This window comes from Pan paniscus, chromosome 10 (assembly GCF_029289425.2).
Source record: "Pan paniscus chromosome 10, NHGRI_mPanPan1-v2.0_pri, whole genome shotgun sequence".
Taxonomy (NCBI): domain Eukaryota; kingdom Metazoa; phylum Chordata; class Mammalia; order Primates; family Hominidae; genus Pan; species Pan paniscus.
In genome coordinates, this window is record NC_073259.2 from 141,550,424 (window position 1) to 141,568,944 (window position 18,521).

At 47.2% G+C, this 18,521-nt stretch overlaps 1 long non-coding RNA gene across 3 annotated transcripts in view; it reads left to right on the top strand.

Moving 5' to 3' along the window:
* LOC129393573 (uncharacterized) overlaps positions 1–18,521 on the top strand; it is a 54,008-nt gene extending 35,487 nt beyond the window's left edge. The window contains exon 3 of one of the 3 annotated variants that reach the window (XR_008620564.2): positions 15,400–18,521. This is a non-coding gene — a long non-coding RNA (uncharacterized LOC129393573). Of the gene's footprint in view, positions 1–1,750; positions 6,225–10,096; positions 13,060–15,399 lie in introns of those variants that run through there. The other 2 variants (XR_008620566.2, XR_008620565.2) reach the window with 2 other exon arrangements.

Below are 18,521 nucleotides of genomic sequence, written 5' to 3' on the forward strand. Positions count from 1 at the left end.
TTTTTTAAAGACTTGAAGTCACTAGAAAGAAAGGCTTGGGTTAAGATAAGGGGGTTGTGGAGACCACAGTTCTTGTTATGCAGATGAAGCCTCCCAGGTCGCAGTCTTCAGAGAGAATAGAAGGTGAATGTCTCTTTTCAGACTTTGAAAGTGTCAGACTCTCATTTAATCTCCCTTAGATCCGGGAAAGGCCTAGAAAGGAAGGCCTGGCTGCATTAATGGAGATTCTCTACAGATGCAAATTTCCCCCACAAAAGATGGCTTTGCAGGGCCGTATCAACATAGGTCAAAAAAATAGTTTGGAGTGAAATATTTTGCTTTCCTACAGGGTCTTCAGGAACTGGATGTTGTGCCAGCCAGTTTTCTGTAATTAGTCATCTCAGAACAATTTTTCTCCCTGAGCTGCCGCCCCTCCCAAGGCTCAGCTTGGAGGACACCAACAATGAGCACCTCCTGGGCAGCCCTGAGGACCCACACATGGAGGCCGCATAGCCCAGCCCCTACCCTGAGGCACACCGTCTACACAAACCCCGGCCTGGACCCAGCCTCATGGCCCACAGGCAGGTCCTGAGGACACCCACAGCATTGCTGTGAGCCACTTCCTGCACAGTGGGCAGGATCAGGACACCGCTGCTGGAGCCTCCACCCTGAAAACCCCACTCTTCCCAGAGCCCAGAGGCCAGGGCAGGTCCCCAGCTGTGCACAGCGCTGTTTAACCCAGGCCCTTGCTCTTTGAGCCCAGCCTCTGGGAGAGTTTAACACAGAAAAGGCCCTGCCCTGGCCTCCTAAGATGAAAATCTAGGTGGGGACGGGGGGCACAAGTGTAGTTAAACACCTGTGAGCAAAGCACTGCTGTGGACGGATTTGCGGGGAACACATTGACACCCTACCCTTTCCACACAGAGAAACACAAACATACTCATGCACACTCACACACATGCACACTCACACACATGCATGCACACTCACACGCATATACACATTCACACTCACGCACAATGTTCACACACGCACAATGTTCACACTCACAATGCACATCACACATGCATTCACACTCACACGCATACACACACATGTTCACACACACATGCACACACACCCATATTCACCCATACACACACTGACACACATGCTGAAACACACCCACACATGCATACACACAATGCATGCATACTTACAAGTACACACATATGCACACACATTTGCATACATACAGTTGCATGCAGAGAGCTTCACACATGCACACACTCACAGGCATTCACAGGCTGTCCCACACATGCACATACACTCTCACTGACACTCTCAGACACACATGCACACTCGCGCTCACACTCATGCACACAAGCCACACGAGCAGCAGCCAAGAAGCACATGGCGTCAGGTGCGCCCTCCCTCACCTATGACCCAGCCAGGCGGCATCCTGCATTTTAAATACAACGGCTCCCCCCAGCCCTTCAGGTCTTCTTCTCACCGATCAAGTGTGTGTTCACGCGTGTGTTCCTGACATCCCCTTTGGCATGGGGCTGTGCTTCCAGCCTGCAGAATCTGCATGTGGCTTTTGAGAGCGATCCCTGGGGACATTGCCAGGAAGCCTCCCACAGCCGGGAAGCAGCGCTGAGGTATAGGAGGGAGCTTCTCTGGGGGCCTGGAAGGGTTAACTGAGACTGTTAGGCATGCTCTCAAATGATTACACAAATCACTGTTGTAAATCACAATATCCCTGACTTTGGAATTTTTATCTTGTTTTCAGGTAAAGATCATCTTGTTCTGCTGAAAGTCAAAAGCAGCCCCTATTGTTGTTTTTTAAATAACTCTCTAATTAAAACCAAACAATTCTGTAGACTCTTCCATAGGAAATATATTCATGAGGCTGATGCTTATAGAAAGTTTTATCTTGTGAGTTATTAAATAAAAATGCATTCAAATTTCAAGAACTGTTTATTGGGCCGCAAGCATAGTTAATTTTATCAAATATTGAAGACGTTTTAAAATGGCACATGCTGGGTTCAGGTTGCGGTTCCAATGATCCACCTATGGTACGTGTTTATCTACCATAAACACAGATTCTTGCATTTGAAACAGAACACTGAAAGTGAAACTTAGCAGAAAAGCAAACGTATCAACGTCCTTTGAGAAAGAATAAGCACAGGGGTGTGGAGGAGAGCCGGGCCAGCCTCGGACTCAGCCTCCCTGAAGCCTGAGACGTCCACTTCCGTGAGGTCCCGAGGGAAGCGGATGTGGTCCTCTTCCAGCTAGCCACATTTTCCTTTAAGTAAAAAGGCAACTGACAATCTTTCTCAAGTCATCAAAAACTCAAGGAAAATCCATCCAAACAATAACGACAAAAATCAACCAAAGAAATAAGCCAAGAAAAAGGGTGGCAAAGTTAAAATTTACTTCAACAGGCTGGGCGCAGTGGCTCACACCTGTAATCCTAGCACTTTGGGAGGCCAAGACAGGCGGATCACCTGAGGGCGGGAGTTTGAGACCAGCCTGACCAACATGGAGAAACCCCGTCTCTACTAAAAATACAAAATTAGCCGGGCATGGTGGCCCATGCCTGTAGTCCCAGCTACTCGGGAGGCTGAAGCAGGAGAATCGCTTGAACCCGAGAGGCAGAAGTTGCGGTGAGCTGAGATCAAGCCATTGCACTCCAGCCTGGGCAACGAGCGAAACTCCGTCTCAAAAAAAAAAAAAAAATTTCACTTCAACAGAGAAACTAAGACTCAACCAATGTGAGCATTATAAATAAAGAGAATGTAAATGTTATGAAGTTGAAACATTAAGTTGGAGTTTTCTGAAGAGAAAGCTTTTTCAGGGCCCATACCTCTCCTGCCTTTATAGATTTTCTTTTCCTCGAGCTACCAAAAGATGCCTTTGTCCTTGAGGTCTGGTTACAAGTCAAGGTATTTTACGATATCGATCTTTATCACTTTTTTTCTTGGAACAGAAGATAAACAGGTACAAATGTTTCATTTTTTAAAAGACGCTTTGTGTTCTCAGCTCTTTGATTTTCTTTATTTCTTCAGTCTTCTTTAAGAGTACCAACTGCACCCATGCTATTTCCCGTCGTCTCCACAGCTACCATCTTCTCTGAGGTCACTGCAGTCACATTGCTATTTTTCGTGTCATCCTGTGTGACTTCCTCAGATCTGTTCCACGCGTCAAGGGCTGTTTCCCGTCAATTTATTCTACTTCTTTGGGCTTCTCTGTCAGCTAACATGTTTACATCTGGAAGGTTTTCCTCTTGCATTTATTTCCTGAGCCATCATAGCTCATTCTTCCCTCACTCCACAACCTGCCCCTGGGCCCTTACACCCTTCAGTTCTTTTCCCTAGAAGGGCTTAACTGGACTCTTACTTTGGAGCGATTTTGTTGTTTCTTTGGATTTCTTCCTTCTTTGCCCTTTTCAGTTTTGATTTTTGTTTGTTTGTTTGTTTTTTGAGATGGAGTCTCAGTCTGTCACCAGGCTGGAGCGTAGTGGCACAATCTCGGCTCACTGCAACCTCCGCCTTCCAGGTTCAGGTGATTCTCCCACCTCTGCCTCTTGAGTAGCTGGGGCTACAGGTGTGTGCCACCACGTCCAGCTAATCATTTGTATTTTTAGTAGAGATGGGGTTTCACCATGTTAGCCAGGATGATCTCGATCTCCTGACCTTGTGATCCACCTGCCTCAGCCTTCCAGAGTGCTGGGATTACAGGTGTGAGCCACTGCGCCCAGTCTTGAAACATTTTAAAGACAAAAAAAAGTACAAATAATTTTATAAAACAGTCATATTCCCACAACCAGAATTAACAAAATATTTTGCCACGTTGGTTTCTAGTCCTTTGGAAAGGACTCTGGCAAGGTAGAAGGATCCTTACAGCAACACAGTTGCAGCCTCTCCCACCCGGGGCAGCCAGTTTGAGGTATTTGGTTTGTATTTTTATATGACTGTTTTTTAAGTTTCACATATCCGTATATTTGCATTTATCCGTGACGTAAACCTGTCTTTTGAGCATGTTACTGACGTGATGGGCACTGACCTGCATTGATGACTCTGCTCCTTCCTCTTCTCACAGTGCTGGTTATCCCAAAATCCATCTGGTCTATTTCATTCTACTAGTTTTTGGCTGTTCACACCTAGGCTTCTATTTATCTAAAGTATCCTTTTGAGGGTGGAATGAGGCAGGAACCCTGTTCCCCAGATGAAAGCCCAGTCCCTGGGCTGTGTGCTGAGTGCCTTGTTCCCAAACTTAGGAAGCTGTCTCCATCGGGTCACAGACTCCCACGAGTGTCTGTCTCTGAGCTCTGCACTTTTCTGCCAACCTATTAACGCCACACTGTTTTCATTACCATACCTTTGTATGTATTTGCTTTCTCTTCCAATTTGGCTTTTTTTTTTTCCAAAAAAAATGTTTTAACTGTTTTTTCTCCTCAAACCTTTTAAACGTTATGTTATTTTTAAAAATGTTAAAAAACAAAAGTAGATGGGATAGGAGAGTGAGCTCCTATGTGTCTGTCCTCAGCATCAAAAAATCACCAAATCAGGCCCAATTTCATTGCCTCTGCTCCCCCACCAGCCTCTCCTCCTCCCCCAGACTCTTTTAAAACCAATTACAGGCACTACACCATGTCATCTGTGAGCATTTCTGAAGATATTTATTCACATATATTCTTCCATATGTGCTCTGGAATCAGTTTGTTAAAGTCCCCGTATATTTTGATGAATCTTGATGGAATGTTCACTGAATGCTAAGATGTTGGAGAATTTACTGTTATCCAAATACTTCTGTCCGAAACACTGGTGCTTCTCCTCCTCAAATTCTTCCTTCGGGCCTTTCAATAACATGTTTGTAGTTCTCTCCAGGAAGGTCTTGCACATATTTTTGGATTTTGCTCAACTCTGACTGTCATAGATTTTACTGTGGCCATGAATGGCCCACATTTAGGGTTCTATTCCCCATCTGGTGACTGCCAGAGTAAATGCTAAGAACTCCCAGTACAGCTCTTGTTCTCTGCACTCTTGCCGAACTCTTGTATTGATGTCTGTAATTTATTCAAAGATTCTCTTGAATTCTATATGTATAGAATCATAGCGTCCGCAAGAAAGTCAATCTTTTGCTTTACTTTTTTATTCTTCTAGTTATTCGGGTTTTTTTGTTTGTTTGTTTGTTTGTAATTTTGAATTGTATTGCAATGGCTTGGGATTTCAATGTGTTGCTGAATAAGAGCAGTGATAATTGGCAGCATTTTCGTGTTCTTGATATTTATGGGCAGTGTATGCTTTCCATCTGCCTAACGTCTTTTTCCTGCCTAAGTGTTTGATTTTTCCTGGTGTCTCTGCGTAGCCCTGTGCGGTTCCTGGCTGGTGCCGTTCCTCTGTTTCCTGGTGTCTCTGCGTAGCCCTGCGCGGTTCCTGGCTGGTGCCGTTCCTCTGTTTCCTGGTGTCTCTGCGTAGCCCTGTGCGGTTCCTGGCTGGTGTCATTCCTCTGGGGAAGGAGGCAGCTCTGCTGAACCAGCTACATCCCTAGGCCCGGCAGGAGGCAGGGCGAGGGAGTGAGCTGTGGAAAGAACACATCGACCTGGGCTTGCTCCCCTGAACACCTTCAACACTCTTACCCTCCTCTTTCACTTCATTCTCCTCTTCTCAGCTTTCCTGGGTCACCAACGGGTGGAGGCGGCCTCTCGCTCCTGTCCACCTCGTCACAGGCGGAAACCCTGATCATGAACAATGGAAACTGTTTATGGACTCAGGTGCATTCTCGCCTCCCGCATCTCCATTCCTCCTTCCCAGTGCCCCTCAGCTGCGGTGCCCATCTGCACCCAACACTGGGGCAGAACCTGGCTTTGGGGCAACAAGTACTCCACAGAGTAGGTCAATGGGGTGGGGCATTCAGGCAGAGTGACACACGGGTTTGCCCCAAACTTCACCTCTGGTAGGGGGTCTCCTGGGAATCCCACAAAGGTTGGGCCTGGCAGGGATCGGCGGCAGGACTCTGCCCTGGCTGGGCCTGTTTCTGTCCATCTGCTCTTTCCCTTCCCTGCCCAGCTCGTTGCTGAGTCTGTGGACATGAGATGCGCCAGGGACAGAGAGCTTGGGTGTGGGGGGGCCTGTGACCCTGGGGTCTTAGGGAGCCTGCTTGGGTCACACCATATCTCCTCTCTGCCCTGCGCCTGGCACTGAGCTGCCTTTCAAGGCTGAAAATGTGGGCTCTGTTTTCCATCTGTCTGCATAATTTATGTTGAGACGCTCCCAGTCATCTGATTTTCCATGTTATCACCTCAGGACATTTAAACAATTAACGGTTTAGCAGCAGGAAGATAACTGCCACATACACAGTCAATGTCCTGGTTAGAAAACAAGCAATCAGAGAAAATATGTTTTGAAAAGAATTAGTGGGCGGGCTGAGCTTCTTATCTTTCACCTGGTAGACTAATGATTGTATGTCAACACAGCGACAGGCTAACATTTTCAAATAGAAAGACATGTGATTAAATCTCTCTTTTGATGTGTTCTGCAAATTGCTTCTCTAAGCTCTGCTTCCAAAGGGCGGCTCTCCAATTAGAGTCAGATTATTATTACGGGTTAGCGATCACTCCTGCTCCCGTAGCTGACTCATTCTTTAACATGCTAATTAGCAAATACATCCAGTGCCTTGCATCATATTTGACCTTCAGCGTTCTTTTCTAACTGGAATCATTTCATGCCATTCCGATGAAATGGAGACACTGTTCTGAGGTTTCTGACCCCTCCCTCCTAAGGGCCCCGTGATGTGCCACAAAGCCCGGGAAGATCAGCCACACACACACCCCTCTCCGGATCATTCTTTTCCAGAGGTCAATGACTTAATAAGTTCACTTTCATTGAGCAAGTTTACTGTTGCTCCTCTTAAAGTGACAGCTTGTGTGTTCGTGACAATTTGGTATTGTTACTGCAGTGGACCTCACACTGGGGTCAAGAATTCCTAAATTGCTACCTAATGGTCACTGTGAAGAGAGGATGCTGTACCGACCACAGCTGCATCCCACGGGGTCGGGAGAGGACCAGAGGCCTGGGCCCCACCAGGTCACAGAGTTGGTCATGAATTCCCCTTCTCCTTTCTCTCCTTACTTCATGTAGGTATATTCTTTCTAAAAAGATTAAGTGGCATCATATAAAATTGATATACCTGCTTCTCACTCTTTCAGCTGCCAGAGGCTCCAAGGCCCTTGGTCCTGGCTAGGCCCCTCCATGGTCACAGCAGTGATGGCCTCGTCCTTCCCACATGAGGACCCCAAGGGTAACCCTGGGTAACTCCCACCCAAGGGCGCTGCTTGGAGCCTGAGTCCACCTGCAGCTGGGTGTCCTTTCCTCCATGCCCAACACACTCAGTCTCTGGGGATCAGGGTTTGTGCATCTCTGGGTGGCTGCTCCACCAGCCCCAGCAGGGCGCCGTGGGCACGTGGGTCCTGTGCCAGCATCTGCCTGGCTGTCACCATGGGCATCTGCCTGAAGGCAGCAGTTCCCCGCCTTCCCGCCTGCTGTGAATCTCGTTTCTGCTCCCTGGTTTCTGCCTGGCTGTCACCATGGGCATCTGCCTGAAGGCAGCAGTTCCCCGCCTTCCCGCCTGCTGTGAATCTCGTTTCTGCTCCCTGGTTTCTGCCTGGCTGTCACCATGGGCATCTGCCTGATGGCAGCAGTTCGCCGCCTTCCCGCCTGCTGTGAATCTTGTTTCTGCTCCCTGGTTTCTGCCTGGCTGTCACCATGGGCATCTGCCTGAAGGCAGCAGTTCCCCGCCTTCCCGCCTGCTGTGAATCTCGTTTCTGCTCCCTGGTTTCTGCCTGGCTGTCACCATGGGCATCTGCCTGATGGCAGCAGTTCGCCGCCTTCCCGCCTGCTGTGAATCTTGTTTCTGCTCCCTGGTTTCTGCCTGGCTGTCACCATGGGCATCTGCCTGAAGGCAGCAGTTCGCCGCCTTCCCGCCTGCTGTGAATCTCGTTTCTGCTCCCTGGTTTCTGCCTGGCTCCCACGGAAAAGATCGTCGCATTCTCTGCTTCTCTCCACTGTCTGCCCTGCTCCTGTAAGCACGGCCATTTCTGTCAAGTGCCTCTCAACCTCAGAGTTCATGCAACGCTTGAGGTGAACAAAAAGCCCAGGCCTCTCCATCTGGAGCAGGTTTGCAGATTCTCATAGCCCCCATAATTGTCGCTCCGGAGCGGGTTTACAGACTCTCATAGCCCCCATACTTGTCGCTCTCAGCAGCTATCTCAGAACCTGTTATTTATTAGCCAAGTGATGAGATTGGTCTCTCTTCTCATTAGATCACGACCCCTATGGGGACACGAACCTGTTTATTCCCACACTGAGGCTTCAACCCAGGGCCTACGCTTAGGAAATACTTGACATTTGTTGAGTTTGTGAACAGACGAACACGTCCCCCATTAAATGCAGCTGAGTGAAGTGGAGGCTTAGAGGAGATGGTGACAGCAGGAGATGCAGCCGTGGGAGCAGATTCTCCCTGTCAGTGACATCACCAGTGCAGCAGCTGACCGGCAGCTGACTGTGTGTGGGGGTCAATTGGGCAGCTTCGGTCTGTCCCTCTGTAGAGATGGCTCACGGTGCAGATGTGCAGCGAGCAGGCCTGGCTCTCCTGCAGGCCAGTCCTCACCCACCTGTGCCTCAGTTTCCTCTTTTGTAAAACAGGGACAAGGCAGTCCTCCTCTCGTAGCAATGTGGGGGTGGCTGAGGGAGCTGTGAGCATTTGTCCCTGGACCTAGGACAGGGTCTGGTGCGCCCTTTGAGACTGGGCCACCCTTTGAGCTCCAGCACTCCAGTGACTCCAGCAGCATCAACTGTGCTCCACTCACACGAAGATGCTCTAGACTGTAGACACACCATTGCGTTCATGGAACCGAGAGAGGAAAAACACTTCCAATTAAACTATGACAAGCCATGTAACTAAGATACATTCTGATTCCTGAAATGTGAGGCTGTGAACACCATGTGTGCTCCAGCATCTCTAAGACACCAGTGTCCCAAGGGAAGACACTGAGGACCATGACGGGGCAGTGCCCAGCGGGGCATGATGGCTGAGCGGGCTGCTGGGGGCCAGCTGCCAAGTCAGGTGGGCTAGAGCCCGACTCCCATACCACCTCCCCGCCCAGGAGCTGGCGGAATGCATCTTCACATTGTTTTTGCTGTGGCTCCTGACTCTGCCAGCATGAAACACATTTATCTCAAAATTTCTCACGAACACATACTTGATATTGTTCTCAGAATATTTACTGGGAAAGGGCATAAGGACAAAAAGGCACTTTGTTTAGTAACATTTTACTGAATTTGTATTTAATTCATCACAAAAGCATCTAAGCACCTTGGTGGACCCAAAACCACACCTGGAGACATGTCAGTCTCAGACCACAGTTGCTTGAAGGGCCCTTATGACAACTCAACATGTTCCCAGGGGTCCCAAGACCACAGCCTGGGACTCTGCACTCCAAAATGAGGTTTACAGCCCTTAGTCAGGTCTGCAAGTTCTTAGCTTCTAGAGCAGCCTCCAAGATGGGAGCTCATTTAGAACGGCCCCATACCCCCTTGAGCACCCCAACTCTGAGCCTCCCCAGCAGCCAGGTGTTGTCCTGCTGTGCAAAAACCCCTGATTGTTTTTAAGCTGGTGTCGACATGCTTCCCTGTCATTGACCCTCATTGTGCCTGTAAATCTGTGCTACACAATTCAGTTGTATGTTGTGGGATTCACTAAGAACCCTGCTGCAAGGTGGGTTGTTGCCCCCGAGGCACCTTCTTCAGAAGCCTGGATTTCTATTAGTTCATCTTCACGGGTGGAATGGCTGCATGCATTTCCCACCCGTGCACCCTGCCCACGGTAGATCAGAAGGAAGATTAGCAGGAAGGAGTTTGCAGCAAAAGAAATGTTTTTTCCTAATCTCTAAGCAGGCTATACAGACTGTCCTAGCCTTATCTCAGAGCCAGTAATGAATTAATCAAAACACAGAGAGCTGCTTCTGCAGGTGAAATGAGCACTGCTAAGAAGCTGCTGATAACATCCTTCACGTGATCCTCTTTTTTAAAAAAACATATATTTTGTCTCTATTGGATTATTTTCCTTCTCTCAGGGACACTGCAGCGGTGTATGCCCAGATCAGCATGAGCATGCCCAGATGCTCCAGGGTCCAGCACAATGACCACACCCAGCCCCTCTGTTACCTGCAGTGAGCACTGGTGAAGGGGAATGAAGAAGGCCCTGCTGCAGGGTGGGCAGCGTGGAGGGAGGGACTCGAAGGGGCCGCGGGTCTGCTTTCTTGGGGAGGGACCATGGGTGCAGGCGACAGACACACCTGAGCACTTGCGGAATCATCTTCCTGACTTCTCGGCTCCGGGCTCCAGGGTCCAGTCCAGCTCCCATCCACACGGAAGGAAAAGGATGAACAAACTGAAAATCAACAACTCTTCTTCACCCGTCGGAGAACTGAGTCACCAGGCAAAGCACGGCCCCCAAATCTGGAGACACAGACAAGCGGGTTCCAAGAACCTCAGCTGACAGGAGCAGAACCTCTGCGGGGCCAGTGCCAGGGACTTGAGCTGCCCCTCATGAATTTCTGGAGATGCCACCTGGACAAGTGAGAGAAAAACTCCAGGGGAACCCAGTCATGGGGGACCTGCACTTGGTGAATTTTACCTCTGAGAGCTCGACCAGGTTCCCACATTAGAGAGGAAAAATCGGCCGGGCGCGGTGGCTCACGCCTGTAATCCCAGCTCACTTTGAGAGGCCGAGGTGAGCCAATTGCCTGAGCTCAGGAGTTTGAGTCTACCCTGGGCAACATGGTGAAACCTCATCTCTACTAAAATACAAAAAATTAGCCGGGCGTGGTGGCGCGCGCCTATAGTCCCAGCTACTCAGGAGGCTGAGGCAGGAGAATCGCTTGAACCCAAAGGCAGAGGTTGCAGTGAGCCAAGATCGCGCCACTGCACTCCAGCCTGGGTGACAGAGGGTGACCTTGTCTCAAAAAAAAAAAAAAAAAAAAAAAGGGAGGGAGGAAATATCCCCTTTTACTTACAGCCAGGGGAAAAGGATTATTTTGAAATACACCCTGTTCTCATGAGGGCTGCTTTAGGGGGAATTATTTCACCAGAGTCTAACAGACCCAAGTTTTTCATCAGTCTAACCTACTTGGGGAAAAGCAAACCCCAACTCCAGCCCCCTCTGGCCTTCCAGTCCCACCCAAGGGGGAAGGGGAGATACAAACTCAGCAGCACTTTGTGAGGTCATGGCACAGGGCACAGGCTCTGGAAACTCTGGTCCTAAATCATAGGGCCGTGCGCACACCTTCCAACCACCACAGTTCCCTGTCTACAGGCCCCTCTGCAATAACGGGTGATTCCCAAGAAGAATGCTTGTTTCAGGCCTGACTCTAGGAGAACTGCCTTTCTGATGTTAAGGTGTCAGAGGGCTGGCTTCTAAACCCTGGGTTAAATCATTTAGTGGCACATTTAGCCATCACCCCGTGAGAGTTCAGAAAGGACGCACGTTCACATGCACAGAAACAGTAAACAGGCCGGCGCCGTGGCTCACGCCTGTAATCCCAGCACTTTGGGAGGCCGGAGGCGGGCCGATTGCTTGAGCCTAGGAGTTCGAGACCTGCCTGGGCAACGTGGCGAGAGCCCTCCCACACAAAAACTACAAAAATTAGCTGGGCATGATGGTGCATCCCTGCAGTCCCGACTACTTGGGAGGCTGAGGCAGAAGAATCACTTGAGTCTGAGAGGTGAAGGCTGCAGTAAGCCGAGATTGCCCCGATCCACTCCAATGTGGGCCGCGGGAGTAAAACCCTGTCTCAAAAAAAAAAAAAAAAAGAAAAGAAAAAGAAACAGTAAGCAAGCTTGCTTCTCTACTCCTCCTCAAGGAGAAGCAGCCATTGTCCCGTAATATTCATAAACCTGCTGTTGAGGGTTCTCAGGGAGTCTTGCCTTGCACACCTGTGTATGTGCAATGGCCTCTCCTGTGCCCTGGTGACGTCTCCCTGGCATTGTTTCTGCTCCAAGTGCCAACTTGGGGATCAGGCCTCACTGTTACCAGCCTGGTGTCTGCACCACCCCTTGTGGTTTTCTTAAACCCTCCTCACAATTTTGTACACTGTCCTTTTATTAAACACTCCTTAAATGATCCCATCTTGAATGTTTCTTTGTTTCTTCTCTAGTGGGACTCTGACTGACACCCCTGAGAAGGGACAGGAGGATCAGCAATGTAACATAGACCTCTTTCCATCCCCTTTGGCAGATACACATGTCACGTGGTTGCTGTTCTCTGTCTTAATTTGGGTGGTGTAAGTACTTGCAACTTCACTGATCTCTCCCTCACCTCCTCCTGGGAGAAGGCCAGAGGAATGTTGAGGCCACAGCAAACCACAATGAGGACCCAAGCGTCTGCAGGACCACAGGGAATTCTGGGCACAGCTCTGCCAAGAATCCTTCCTACCCCCTATTTTCTCAACCAAAATGCTGTCTAATATATTTTCATCACTTCCCTGTACCCACTATGAAAAGTGCTCTTGGAAACTGACATTGGGTCAAGCATACAGAAATAGTTAATATTTAGTTTTACCTCAGAAATTGTGGTCGTTCTGTTATTTATAGCATCTGCGGGAAATGCTTATTTGCTCTTGGAATCCAACATTCTTAATAGGACATCAAGCAATGTTTTCCAGGCACACAGGGTTTATATGGTAGAGCCAGGAGCATTTCATTTGTCCTTCTTACCGGCACCCGCCTGGGCCACACAGTACCTGGCCATTCAGCACAGGAGGAGCAAAGGGTGAATTGAATATTGGCATCCAGCTGGGCCACGCCTGGAGGTTGGCAGACATCCGAGTACGTTACGCTTTCCTCCTCCTGTGCTGTATTCATTCCACAAATGTTTATGATATATTGACCACACCCAGACCCTCTGTTACGTCCCCTGTGGGAGGTCAAATACATGAAAATGACTTGGTGCTGTCTTCAGAGGCTGCAGTTCAGCCCAGCCACGTGAGGCCACCATCAAGACCGCCTCTCACCCAGAGCCCCTCAGGACTAGTGTGGAGATTTGGGGAGCCTGAGTCTGCCCAGATTCTCTGATTTGAATAGAGCAATAACACTTTATTTGCTTTACATGTTAACTGAAAGCCCAGTCAGTCACTGGAACAAAGAGTTTGAGCGTTTCAAAGTCAGGTAGGAATGCACTGATCTGTAGCAAGGTTCCAAGCCTGTCTACCCAGGATCAGCTGGAAAGATGTTTGATAATGGAGGGCACAGGTTTTACCACCATTAAAATGAACGACACCTGGTGGAGGTACATTCCAGAGCTTTAGCAAGCTCTGCAGGTGAGCCTGGGTGCACAGCCTGGCAGACTTGGGAGCCGTGTGTCTAGACCCAGGGTGAAGGCGGTGCTGTGCATTAGGGCAACAAGCTGCTTGTTTATGCCCAGACTCCACCCCAGAAAATCTGTGTAGGCACGACGGGGCTTGAGCATCCATATTTGACATAAATAGTACAATACTGCAGGTGACTCTAGTGCAAGCAGCTGGGGACCACAGGTGGAGAAGCATGGTGCAGAGGACCCTGAAATACAGGAACACAGCACCAGCACATCTGCCGTGCTGGAGTTCTGCAAATGATGGCTTCAGCTCCACAGATGGTGGTTTCCCTTATAACAATTTGAAGCTTAAAAATAGGGCTTCACTTAAAAAGAACAGTGGATATTTCTGAGTGGTGGAATGATGAGTGGTTTCTAAATGTGTCTTCCTTATGTTTGTCTGAACTTTCTGGGTTTTTTTCTATCTTTATCCATTTATTGATGCAATAAATCTTAAGCATATAGTATATGCCACCTACTATATTGTTTCAGCAAAATGATAGTAATTAATAATGTAATAATATACTAATTAATATAGGAGTGCAACTAAGAAATCTGTCTGCTTTCTAAGCAATAATTTTAGAGAGGCATTTTTATCCTCCATAGTTTGGTTCTTGGCCTCCTCATTCATAGAAATCACATTATATACACTTCCCAGGGGCTTGTCAAAGCCTATTTAATCAATAGCAAGCTGACATATTTTATTTGCTCCCTTTGAGTTGACCCATCTATTTTATAAATGTGTGGGGTGAGGCTTCCTCTTCTTCAGGTTCCTTTCCTGTATCTTTTTATTTTCTGCAACCTCTTATATTGTTCATAACCACATTTCTCTTATTAGTCATCTTCCCTGCTTTGAATCTCTAGTTAATATAGGAAAAGCTTCATACAAAGTACTGACAATGGTAGCAAATCAGTATCTTAATGTTCTACAGCTGTATTAAACAAGCAAGGAGACTGTCAAACTTTAGTAAGTAAAACAGCAACAGAATCTGCACATCTCCATTTACCAACCTTCTTTGTGCATTCTTTCAGTTACACCGTGTAATGAATAGACTCTTCTGGCCTAGAACAATAACATCCACAGATAAGACTGCTTATATGAGAAATGTGTTCTGTAATTTGTCCATTCATTCATTTATTCACCAAGTATTTGTTTAGTGTCTGCTATGTGCCTGGACCTTGGATGCAGCAGTGACAAAAGAGACAAAAATTTCTGCCCTGGTGAAGCTTATGTCCTGCAGGTAGAGACAGAGAGAATAAATAGGTAGAAGACACAGTATGTTAAAAGGTGGAGAAATAAGCCCATGTGAGGGGTCCCTGAGTGTGCGGAGTGGCAGCTCTAACTGAAATAGTAAGGGTAGAGCTAATAAGAAGTGGCTTTTGAGCAAAGCCTTGACAAGGTGAGGAACCACTCACACTGTAAAAGACACCTGCAGGTCAAGGTGTCCTCAGGTTGAGAAGTGCCTCATCTCATGCCAACTTTTCAACTTAAAAGATACAGTTTTTGTATGATACTGCACAGATACTGTCTTACTGGGCAATTTTCCTTCCATCTCAGGATAATAAAAGGTAAAACCAGAAGGCACTTCACACATCATAGCCAGAATCACAGTAAATCTGTGTTTCCTTCTTATAAGTGCTCTTTTAAAGTTTGATAGCTCAACAAGTATTGTAGACTGTACAGTTGTCCTTCAGTGGAAGGAGAAACATCTACACAAAGTATGTCATTTATTTTCTTCTCAGGCTCTTTCTTTAAAATACCTGCCATTTGTCATGGACCTCTAAGGCTGTCTGGCTCATAATGTTAGCAGAATCTTTTCTATTAGTGTAATTTGCTCCCAGTAGGGCAAAAAAATCTCAAAATAATAATATTCTTATGTTTCTTTCCTCTACTTCCTTCTGCATGACTTTGCACTCACTAGTTGACTACAGCATCCACATTGCCCTGAAAAGAAGTAGGATTTTTTTTTTAGCTGAAATGAAAAGTGGAAGAAAGAGTAAATTTTCCTTTTTTTTCTTCCCAAACAGGAACAGTACAACATGAGGAAGCAGAATCAATGCACAGAAATTAAGCTAATGTCTTCAGTCTTTGCAACACCACTTGAGCAGCTTGACCAAGTCACTCACGCCTAGTGGCCCCGTTAGTTGCTCTTCTCCCATCAATGAGCTTTGGAATTTTCATCAGTAGCTGCCTATGCATTACTCATGGATCAGAGAGCAGAAAGACACCAGACATTGCCAAGTCCCACCTAGGTAGCTACACAGGGAGCCCTGTATTGACCATGGCCCAGAACATGTGAAGCGCCTTCCCATATGAGAGGGAGGGGCATTGGATTAAGAACCTGGTGACTCAGGAGGAAATATCCCCACCAGTGCTTTGGTGGGACTAGAAAATGGAGCCCACTCCTGACACCAGGAAGTGCTCATCTGGAGTTTAATTGAAGACAAAAACCCCAATGTTGGTGCCCAAATGTCTCTGCCTTTTGAAATTGTTGTGTAAATTCACTGATAATTCTCTTAGATTCACGTGGAGACATTAGTATTAACTGTTATTCATCCCTTTAAGGTCATCTTTAGAAGACCCTACATTGTGTTCTAATTGCTCAGCAGGGCTCCCTCCTAGAAGTTTAGACAACAAACTTATGCACATGTGGACTGCACCATCAGTGCCCTGGTTATGTTGGAGTAAAAGTATAGAGAATTTTTAGGAAAACAGGCAGAAGTGTGGGTATTTTTGCTATTCTTTGCTTCACCTATCCACGGAGGTGGATAAAGACATCTGGGAAGGGGAAAATGTGGGCTAGCAAATAGAGAAGAGGCTGCTACTAGGCTGGGAAGTGCCTCCCTCATTTACGACTAGCCAGAGACACTGAACTTGGCTGTCCAGGCAAGCTTGGGTCCTGGGATATACCGAAATAAACCTTGGCCTTTATACAGACTTATTCCTCAAGCCAAGTTGTTTCACCAACTTGGTTCTGAAGATCCAGACCCCAGCTGGCATGAATCCATCCCCCTTAGACCCCAGCTGGCATGAATCCATCCCCCTTTCCATCTTGCCATCTTCAGCCCTCCCGGTGGAGCGGAGGTTCTCACCTAAATAGAGAAGCTAAATTTCTACCTTCTGATTTTACCTTTTCCATGTGTGCATCAGGCACTTTCTCCAAAAGATAAGAATCATTTGTGTTGACATCTTCACTTATTCAATTCCACTTTCTCTTCTAACTTAGTAAGGATTTCTGCTAGTTAAATTGGCTTTAATTTCTTTTGCTCCCAGAAGTTATTGGAAGAATGCCCATTAACCATTTCATCATATTATTTCTATAACCCAAATTAATTTTCCAGAACATGCAGCATATCACCGTAATGATTTGCTATGACCAGTTGCATTAGAAAATATTGCCTTTCTATTTTTTCTGTATTTTTAAATTCAATCAAAAAGGAATAAACTTCTGCTGACAAAACTGCTTGGAAAAACCCATGCTGTTTAACATGCACTTTTACTATCTTCAGTTTACTAGCTTCTTTGCTGAAACCCTGGTGACCAACCATCTGTGGCAAGTTGTCATCATTTGTACAACCAGTGGCCCTAACTGGAAACTTGGAAAATTCCCACTCCTGGACAATCTGGCACATAGAAACATTCTTCTCAAGATGTGCTAGAATTAAGACTCATTAACGAACAGAAAACACCAACAGCTCTCATAGTTTACAATAGCATAGGCCCAGTGGGGTGCTGGAGGTGGCTGGAATCGGCTTGGGGGAGTGGACCAAGTGCACCCCTTCCTGGCTCCTCATTCAGTGTTGTCTCATGGGCAGTGTGAAATTAGCCATGGTTGGAGTCTATACATAACAGAAATTAGCAAATGCTACAAGTAAGGGCTTCCTCACACTCCTGCCCCTCTTCAGAAGAGCTGGGTTTTCAGCTCACCCCGGACATAATGCACTTGGCTACCTGGGCCATGGCCAGGGTATGAATGTTTGGTTCCCCCACAAGATTCCTGTGCTGAAATCCTAATCCCCGTGTGACGGTGTTAGGAGGCAGGGTCTTTGGGAGGTGATGAGGTCACGGAGGGGAGCTCTTGTAAATGGGATTAGTGCCCTTAGAAGGAGACCCCAGAGAGCTGCCTCTCCCCTCCAGTCACGGTGGACAGGAGATCAGGGTGAGTGAAGTCAGAGGCTGTCTGAGGGCCAGCCCTGCCAGTGCTAAGAGGTCCTGCTGCCTGGACACCCAGCCACTAGTGGCCTCATATTTGGTGGACATAGGGAGAAGGCTGTAGGAATTCCAGGCTCAAATGACAACAGAGACAGACACCACCTGTTGTATGAACAAATTGCAGCCAGGAGTTTGGTCCGGGTCTGAGTTCTGCCATCCCTGCTTGGGCTGTGTGCATCTCATTGCTTGGATCTCATGTAAGGCAACAGAGAAACAAAAAAGCCATGTCACCATGGAAATAATCATTAACACAATGGGCAAACACTGATACCACATCTGACTGACTTTGCGGCCTTGGCCCCCTCCCGGGGTTTCAGCAAAAGTCGTGCCCTTTGGATTGCACATTTCCAGCTAGATGTGCAGCCCGTGTGTTGCACCTCTCTTTCCATTCCTTCTCCACAGTTAGAGGTAGACACTCAAGGCTCCAAAAAGTATAAGACTTTCATCTCAGCCTTCAGAGGGCTTTCAGTCTCCATGGGGAACTGAGTTTTTTGTTTGTTTGTTTGTTTCATTTTGTTTTGTTTTAAGTAGAGAGCAGGGCTGGGCTAAGATTTAAATAACTGAAACAAGTCATAAGGTGCTGATTTCCTGGAAGACAACCTAGGCAATACCATCCTGGACACTGGAAAGGGCAAATATTTCATGAAGAACACACCAAAAGCAATAGCAACAAAAGCAAAAATTGACATACGGGATCCGATTAAAGTTAAGAGCTTCTGCACAGCAAAAGAAACTATCAGCAGAGAAAACAGATCATCTATGGAATGGGAGAAAATATTTGCAAAGTATGTATCTGACAAAGGTCTAATATCCAGCATCCTTAGGGAACTAAATTTACAAGAAAAAAAACAAACAACCCCATTAAAAAGTGAGCAAAGGACATGAACATACGCTTTTCAAAAGAAGACATACATGTGGCTAACAAGCACATTTTAAA